At 32.2% G+C, this 8,975-nt stretch overlaps 1 long non-coding RNA gene across 3 annotated transcripts; it reads left to right on the plus strand.

Moving 5' to 3' along the window:
• Positions 1–1,001: 1,001 nt before the first annotated feature.
• Positions 1,002–2,788, plus strand: LOC135149162 (uncharacterized). 3 transcript variants are annotated; one of them, XR_010287331.1, is made up of 2 exons: positions 1,002–2,195; positions 2,326–2,788. It is a non-coding gene; the product is annotated as an uncharacterized LOC135149162 (long non-coding RNA). The 3 variants fall into 3 exon arrangements; XR_010287330.1 differs by having other exon boundaries at positions 2,342–2,788; XR_010287329.1 differs by having other exon boundaries at positions 2,357–2,788.
• Positions 2,789–8,975: the final 6,187 nt, after the last annotated feature.

Here is an 8,975-nt window from a genome sequence, read left to right on the forward strand (position 1 = left end):
GTAGACCTGTTTATTAGATTTGTGCAACTAGTACTAAAATGTTATATTAAAATTACATAGTAACTCATATTATTCTATATTGGAATACAGGCCTATATATTGCAGGTAGAAAACAAAGGAGGCCTAAATCTGAAAAATAACAAAAAAAAAGAGTGAAAACACATATATTTTCTCGCATATTGTTGAACTCCCAACATCTTGATCAAAACATTTATCTAATCTGTTTTTAAGAGAAATTTGTAATTTTGGCCTTAATAGTAAGTTTTGCTTCTACTATCACAGGTCAAGCAGTGGGAAGCCACTGAGCTCTTTCTTAAGGTTACTAGCATTAACTTCTTAACACCCCGACTCTGTCCACATCAGCAGTCGATGTAGCAGTAGTACTAAACCATGAATCACCACCTGAAAGGTGGAAACTAAAATTACTATCACATGCTCATCATGCTCATGTACGTGTTGTAAAATGCTAACGGAAGCAACATATTTGGCTTTTCATTGGCTAAGTGCCAAGTATTTTTCTTGCAAAGAATAACATGGGTTTTTGAGTTGAGAGTCTGCATACAGAGTTTTGTGTTTTTGAAGTGCATAAAGTCTAGGATTGAATAAACAATAGTAATCACTTCCAGTGTCATGGACATCACACCATTCTTAGTGTAATATCGCAAAATAGTTGAAAACTTTTTACAAACCACTCTTGAAGTGTCACAGACAACCTTTTGTGGACTATCAAAGAATACTACAGTAACTGCAAAGATACATAACAATTTTGAACGAGTTTAGATAATTTTCAGCTGTACATTGTTTATAATTGCTTTTTTATATTTTTGTGACTAGGTGATCAAAGGTTTGGATCATGGGATACTTGTAGGTGAAGGGGTACCCCTAATGTTTGTTGGTCGGCTCGTGAAGATAATTTTTATAGGATCTAAAGGCTTTCTCTATGTTGTGTTGCGTCTTTCTGTGCGTAATAAGTTCAATTACACAGGTGGAAAGCCTGAACTTTCAGATACCTCTCGAGTTGTCTTATGGACTAGAACCTGCGGGATGTTTTTCTGTTGCCACACTAACTTATTCTAATTTATAGTATAGTTCAAAAGTAAACATACTAGCTTAATACATTGAGTAGACCGAAATTCGTGACTTCTTGTAGCTTAAATATGTGAACTCCTACTGTAGCTATCTTCGATTAACTTTTCGATTCAAGTAAAGTAGCCTTTATAGACAGTGTCAAGTTCTTTTGTAGTGGTCATGAGTAGAAGCATATGTTTGTTGTTAATTCTTGTTTAAAATTGTGATTTTAGAGTAGAATAAGTTTTTATTATTAATTAATGACTATTTCTGCAAAAGAAATTAAGGTTCTAGAATAGAACCAAATCATGTGAAGTCCTTGCGGTGAGTAGAAGCATATATTTATTGGTAATATTTGAGTAAAATTGTGGTTCTAGAATAGAATCACATTTGTATTGTTTATTTTATGACTGTTTTTGTATATGAAAATAATGTGTTCTGTAATAGAATCAAATAATGTAGAGTAGTGGTTGTATAGTAGAATCTTATATATATATTTGGTTCTATAATCAATCTCTGTTACTGATCATATGAGTTTTGGTCTATAGTAGAAGCATATATGTGTTAGAAATATAATGCATATGTGTTTATAAGATTGAATTAATTTCATAGTTCTGATTCTATATACAAATAAGCTAATTAATTTGATTTTTATGTGTGTTGTTTAATAGTTTAGGGTTCGAACCATATTTTATAAAATTCTTGTTCTAGAGTAGAAGCATTGATGTAGTTGTGTGAAATTAGTTTTGTCTGAGTTAGTTAATGCTTATTTTTGTTTTAAAAGTAATATTCTGTAATGAGCTAAATGGCAGCATAGCAAAGGACTTAGGACTTCTCAGCTGCATCACTTGCACCAGGGGAGCCCTTTAAAATGGGTCGATCAAATCCCATGAAAGTTGTTTTTGCAGCTATGAATATGGATTCCGTTGTTTCTTGTTGACGTATTGTATTGTCCTGGTATCCGGATGTCACATTTTGTTAAAAGAGCGTTTTTAAGATCTTATTAATCTCGGTCGGAACTGGTATTTGTATGCTCGTAAATATATGCATTTACTCCATTTGGTCAGGAGAGGATCTGCACCAATTGGTTGTGAAAAACATCAGAGGTGTTGCCAACTCCTAGGAAGGTAAGAGTATTTTCTATTTTCTGTTTGTTCTGGGGGATGGACATAAGTATATTACCAGTTATAGTTCACAATATATTAGTTAGTTGGATTTGATCAAGAATTCAAATTAATGTATATTGTAAGATTTCAGATGTATATCTTACCAGTGGTCATGAGAGCAGATTTTTGCAGCAGGAGACCAAGAAGGGAAAAAGGATTTGATATAGGCAGCTACAGCGGTGGCATGTGGACAAGACATAGAAGTTCCTGATTTAATGTTGTACAATACTCTTCTTTTGTCGCCGTTTATTCCGGAGAGAGGGGCAGCTAGAGACCATGTTGCTTTATATCTGGTCATGCTGTCAGGATTTCTATTTGGTTGGCTTTGATATTGATTTCCTGGAGATTCATGTTGGTTCATAGAGCTGAGAACTTGGTTCATGATAAGGCCTTAAGTTATGTGCTTAAAGCTTGGGTTTGTTTGTTGGTGGGGACTTTGATATTGGTTTGTAAAGAAACTGATTGTTAAGGTTCTAGCTTATTTTTTCATGTGAACCATTGCCTTTTGTTTTGTGTATTTGTAAGTGATTAATTCCATAGTATCTTTAGCTACAGGTTAGAATTTTTTTTTTTTTGCCTAAAGGCCCTAAACCCTCACCCCTAAACCCTAACCTGTCGTTTGTTGTTCATCCGGTTCCTGTCAGTATTTCCAATCCTGATAGTATTTCACTGTTGTAAGTAATTCACATTTAGCATCACAAGTAAAATTGAATTTTAACATATTCAGTATATTCAAGAAACATGATTCTCTTGTAGAATCAAATTAACATCATCAGTATTTGGATCCTGATAGTGCTTCACAGCTGTCAGTAATTCACTTTTAGCATCATAAGTAAATTAAAATTAAACACATTAACTTTACTCATTAAACATGATTCTTTTGTAGAATCAAAATAACATCATCAGTATTTTGATCCGACAGTATTTCATATCTGTCAGGATTTTACATTTAGAAACATCAATAAAAATTCCATATCATGATTGTGTCAGGATTTTACATATCTGTCACTTTACTCATCAAACATGATTCTCTTATAGAATCAAATTTAACATTATCATTTTTGTTTAATCCTAACAGTATTTCACAATAAACATAAAATACATGGTCCTACTATTGAATCAAATTAACATTAGTATTTAGTTCTATAAAAGAATCATAATCAAAAAATGAACCATTACTATAAGTTCTAAGTCATGATTATGTTATAAAATCATCAAAAATATCATTATTTCATAACATTTTATTAAAAATTTTAGTTCTCTTGTAAGAGTTATCATCTTAAGTATTTTATTATTATTTGTTTTATGTTTTATTATATCATACAATCCAATTTTGTATACAGTACGAATCAATTATTCTAAAACCCAAACCTAAACCCTAAATGTTAACGATGGTAAGTTTATTTATTCCGCCTACGTCTCGGCTTCAGGGCCTTCGGCCCTTCAGCCTCGCCTTAATTAGGGTTTAGGCTCGAGGGAGTAGGGCCTACCGGCCCTACACCCTCAATCCTAAACCCTAACCGTCGGCCAATTTAATATACAGAATTAATCATTCTGCAAGCCAAACCGAAACCCTAAATGTTAACGATTGTAAGTTTATTTATTCCGCCTACGTCTCGGCTTCAGGGCCTTCGGCCCTTCAGCCTCGCCTTAATTAGGGTTCTACAATAGAATCAATTCTTTAATTTAATATAAATTATGATTTTGTAACTTACACGTTTATATAATTTATAAAACATGGTTCTAGTATAGAATCAATATTATTATTTCATTCCTGTGTCGGGATTTAATATATCTCATTAATTGGTAGTTTTTTTTGTCATTTTGCTTCTATAGTAAAATCAACATAAAAATAAAAATATTAATTCATTTAAATATTAATCAAGAGTAATGTCTTGATTCTTCGACAGAATCATAAATAGTTATTGGCCAGAATCATTAATAGTTATCAGCCAAACATACTGTTTTCAATTGGGACTTGTTTAGATAGATTCTATTGTAGAACCAAACTTACAAACCTACAATACAGAATTATGAAAACAAAAATAAAATTTGAGTAAATTCACTATCTTGATTCTACAACAAGATCTAAATTCAAGAAATAATTTCAAACTGCATTATTTACAAAAATAAAATAAAATTTTACAGTAGAAGCAAAACTACAGTACAACTAAAAACTAAAATTTTAAACAAACTAATGATTATAGAACAAGACCAACAAAATATAATACAAATTGAAACTAAAACATATTAGATGAAATAAAACTTTAAATTCAACATTAAAAAAATCAAAATCCTTAATGAATCCAAAACTTTAAATTCAACATTAAAAAAATCAAAATCCTTAATGAATCCACTAGTTATTAGGACCAGGACCTTGCATGCTGTATGTTTTCTCTTATTCATTCAAAGTTTCTTGATCTATCAAAGTTGAAAGGTCGGTCATTGCGCCTACTTCTCTCATTTATATGGGCATTTTCTTTTAGATAGCTTTCCACTTCAATATCTGGATTTCTCCCCTGTATCCTTTGCACGACACACCCTAGAAATGTACCTGATAGCCTCATTAGGATTTCATGAGCCTTGTAGAATCGGACAGGTAGTAGGGTCTCCATCTAGATCTTAGTTCAGACTCGCAAAACTGACATTGGCATTGTTATTGTTCATCTCATTTGATAGTTCACTTGCGTTTTTATAAACTTTCAAGCTAGCATCCTCTGCAAATAACCATTAAACAGAAAATATAAATAAGATTTTACTTAGTTCGACGGATAATATTCAACAGTATATAACTATTTTAAACAAAAGTTAACTGTGTTCAGCCTCCTAAATTGAAGAATGACATTTTATCCAATATTAGGCATTTAAACATAACGTTATTTTCAAAAGATAAAAATTGACTAGTGAAAATCATCATTTACCACCAGGGACATACTGTAAGTCTCTTCTTCAGTTGTGCATGCCTCGTTGATGACTGCATTTCCTTTCAAATTGTTTTCCCATCCAACATCTGCGGTTTTTCTCTGGCCTGCGTCACTTGCACCACTGGCCATAATATTATTTTTAACAGCTTCACTAAAATTCTTTGAGCCTTCTGAAATCCGTTTACTATTCTTACCTAAATAGTGAAAATCAGCATTTATCACTAGAGGCATTATTTTGAGTCTTTTTTCAGCTTTGCTTGCTTCCTTGATATTTGTGCTTTCTTTAAATTACTTTCCATTCCAAGATCTGCAATCTTTTTCCAGCTTGGCTCTTTTGCTCTCCCTCTCTCATTAATGTACGCAGCAGTTTGTGAACCTTCACTTTCCAGCTTGGCTCTTTTGCTCTCCCTCTCTCATTAATGTACGCAGCAGTTTGTGAACCTTCACTAATCAGACAGACTGCTTGGTCTTTATTTAGTTTTGAGTCTGCGCTAATAGGACTGAAATATTAGAGTTGAGAATCACGCATTAATTAGTTCTCCAACTTACACTTAGTAATTTATCAACATATGCATTCTAATGTCTTATTGCGTAGCAATTGGGGTCAGAAAATCTGTAATGAACTTTTGTCATATGGGACTCCGATGTGCTTCAGCTGTTTCAGATTCAAGCTTTGTGGTGGTGATTCCCCGCAACACCAGAAAAATACTTTTAATTGATAAATAAAGATATACTATAACATGTTTTAGACGCCATTGTGTTTGAATATCATTATAATTTGCTGAGGAATTAATCCCACTTCTTAGATATATATATACACACTAGTTTTTCCGTGTTTTTAATGCTAAAAATCATGAAATTGAACTTCACTTGATCACTACAGATAGGAAATATGAGAAATGTTAACCTCAATGATGGTCAAAAACTTTGTTTTGACTGTCATTGCACAGCAGTATTGGACACCAAGATATCTATTCCCCTTTTACGCGATGTCTATAGCCTATTCAGTCAGGTTCAATTTGTACACCATAATCAGCAAACTTGATTCATTTTATTTTTTCGATTTTAGAGGCCAAAAAAGAGAACAAGTACCTTCAATGCGCATCCATGAGTGCATCATCTCACGAGCCACGATTGCGCCTAATGCTAACCTGTCAACGTGGATGACAGAACTATAGTAATTCAGACATGTGGTTAGTACGTAATTTACAATGAATTAACTTTAATTGCTGGTTGTTGCTGCTGCTATTCTTGTTTGTGAAGTGGGAAGTGAAATCGAACACGAGAGATGTGGATACCTGGGAAAAACATACACTATCAGCATGGAGGTCACCTCCAATATATGTTGTATGTACTGCTCCTGTTCTGCTATATGAATGTTTTCCCCTCTCTGATATGACCTCGCAACCTGAATTCTAATTGAACATGAGAATTTTTTTCTACAGGAGTTTTTTTTATAGTTAGTCTTGTTCATTAATACCAAAAGCATTCATCTATACTATAAAAAGCCAACATAGGTTTAATTTGTAGTCGTACAAAATTTTGGTTAGGTTTTTTTGGTTTAGGCATGTTTTATTGACTTACCCATTTTACCCCTATTAAAAAATATAAAGAATACAACTAACAATCAATCTCCTATTAGTCTCTCTCTCCATCACACATACATTATCCTTAATATATCCTTTGGTTTAGGCATGTTTTAATTGTTGTTTTTTAAGTTTTAATACATTATCCTTAATATAATTCTTTTTAACTCTAATCTATTATACAACAAATATCTTTTTTCATACGTATGAAGATATATACGAAATATGAAGAATCTGATTTAAAATTAATTGAACAATATATTAACACATATTAATAACACATATTAATAACAGAAAAATATTCATAAATAGATAATAAATTGTAAAAGTTAAATTTTTATAAGAAAATATAATTAGTTGGTTAATATAACTTAATTAAAATTCAATTTATTAATACTAAAATACTAAAAAAATGATGTAAAAATTTAAATGTATAAATAATTAATTACGAACTATCCCCGCCCGTGCTTCGCACGGGTTAAAGGCTAGTATATATAACATATTTTCTTGAACTTATCTTGTGTTCATTATATGAAAATTAAAGGGAAAAAAGGGAGAGCTATTCAGCATCACATACATTACTATGCATGACAAATCCTCATGTGTATATTGTAACACTCACTGGGTATCCTGGCTGGTCCTGTCAACACGGTAGGGGCTTAACTGATCATCATCATATACTCAAAAACATGTTTACATTTACCAGGCACAAGTATGCAAAGCATAATTACCAAATCATGATCAAGGGCAATGTTTTGATTCTACAACAGAAGCATATATAATTATCCGTCAGACATACTGGTTCTACTTAGAACTATGTTACAAAAGGTTCTATTGTAGAACCAAACCTACAATACAGAACTATGCAGAAATTAAATTTTTAATAAATTCACTTTCTTGATTCTGCAACAGAACCAAAATTCAAGAAATAATTACAAACTGCATTATTCACAAAAAAACATTCCAGTAGAACCAAAGCAACATTACTGCTAAAAACTAAAAATTTAAACAAACTGATTTGATTCTAGAACAGGACCAGGAAACAATGATACAAATTAAAACTAAAACATATGAGATGAATAATAAAACTTGAAAGTCAACATTTAACAAATCAAAATCAATATAGCGAGAGAGAAATAAGAAGCAGTACAACTAAAACTTAAAAGTAAATCGAATTAATTTGATTCTACAACAGAACCAGGCAAAATTAATACAAATTGAAACTAAAACATATCAGAGAAACAATGAAAATTAAAATTCTAACATATAACAAATCAAAATTAACGGAGAGATAAAGAGATAACTGCAAGTGTACCAAAATCAAGAGAGAGATAATGAACCTGAAGAATAGGTTAAATCGACATTATCACGAATCCGAGCTTGATTTGCAGATGACTGAGCTTGATTTGTTGAAAGACGCAATGTAGCAGTAATTTAAACTGAAGAAAGATCAGAACACCGGCCTCCAGAGAGATAGCATGCGAGAGAGACGAGATAGCGAGCCGCCAGCGAGAGAGAAGAAAGAGGAGAGAGAAAGAGATAATATCTGATTATATGTAATAATATTCTTATTGTGGCCAACCGTCAGATGTAATTCTGACTTAATGGTCCAGATTAAGTCTCCACTGTACTCCATATAATCTAGGTCTCCATAGAACAAAAGCCTATATATATATATATATATATAGGGTGAGGCTCAAAAGAGACCGAGGCATAAGGAGAGACTTGGAAGACCATATATCCAACCATTGGATATTGTTTAATCGTGTGGCCACAGTTAAACTAGTTTTATACGTATGTATACCATATTCTATACCGTATTCAATCAAAATAGAATATTTAACTTTCCTTGTATAGGTAGATTGTGTCTAAAAAATATCTTACATGATTCACGCGATCAATTTGACATATTTTTTAAAACGTTACTTACATATTATACACGTTATCTCTTCTGTCAAGTTTCAATGGTGAACATAGCTTTAATGGAGAATATAATCATCTCAAAGAAACATGCGGAATTCAGGTTTGAATTCTATTTAACCTATACATAAATAACCTAAATATTAAAGATCACAATTCTATACGACATAAGAGACTGGGCTCTAATTTTAAGTCAATGATGGTTGCCCAGAAAACTTCTGATGGATTCATGAAGATCTAAGTCCTTGGAGGAAGACCGGAATCACACTAAAGATGACGGAGTAAGCCAGGAGGACAACAACTTTCGTTTC

The sequence above is a fragment of the Daucus carota genome, chromosome 9, assembly GCF_001625215.2.
Source record: "Daucus carota subsp. sativus chromosome 9, DH1 v3.0, whole genome shotgun sequence".
Taxonomy (NCBI): domain Eukaryota; kingdom Viridiplantae; phylum Streptophyta; class Magnoliopsida; order Apiales; family Apiaceae; genus Daucus; species Daucus carota.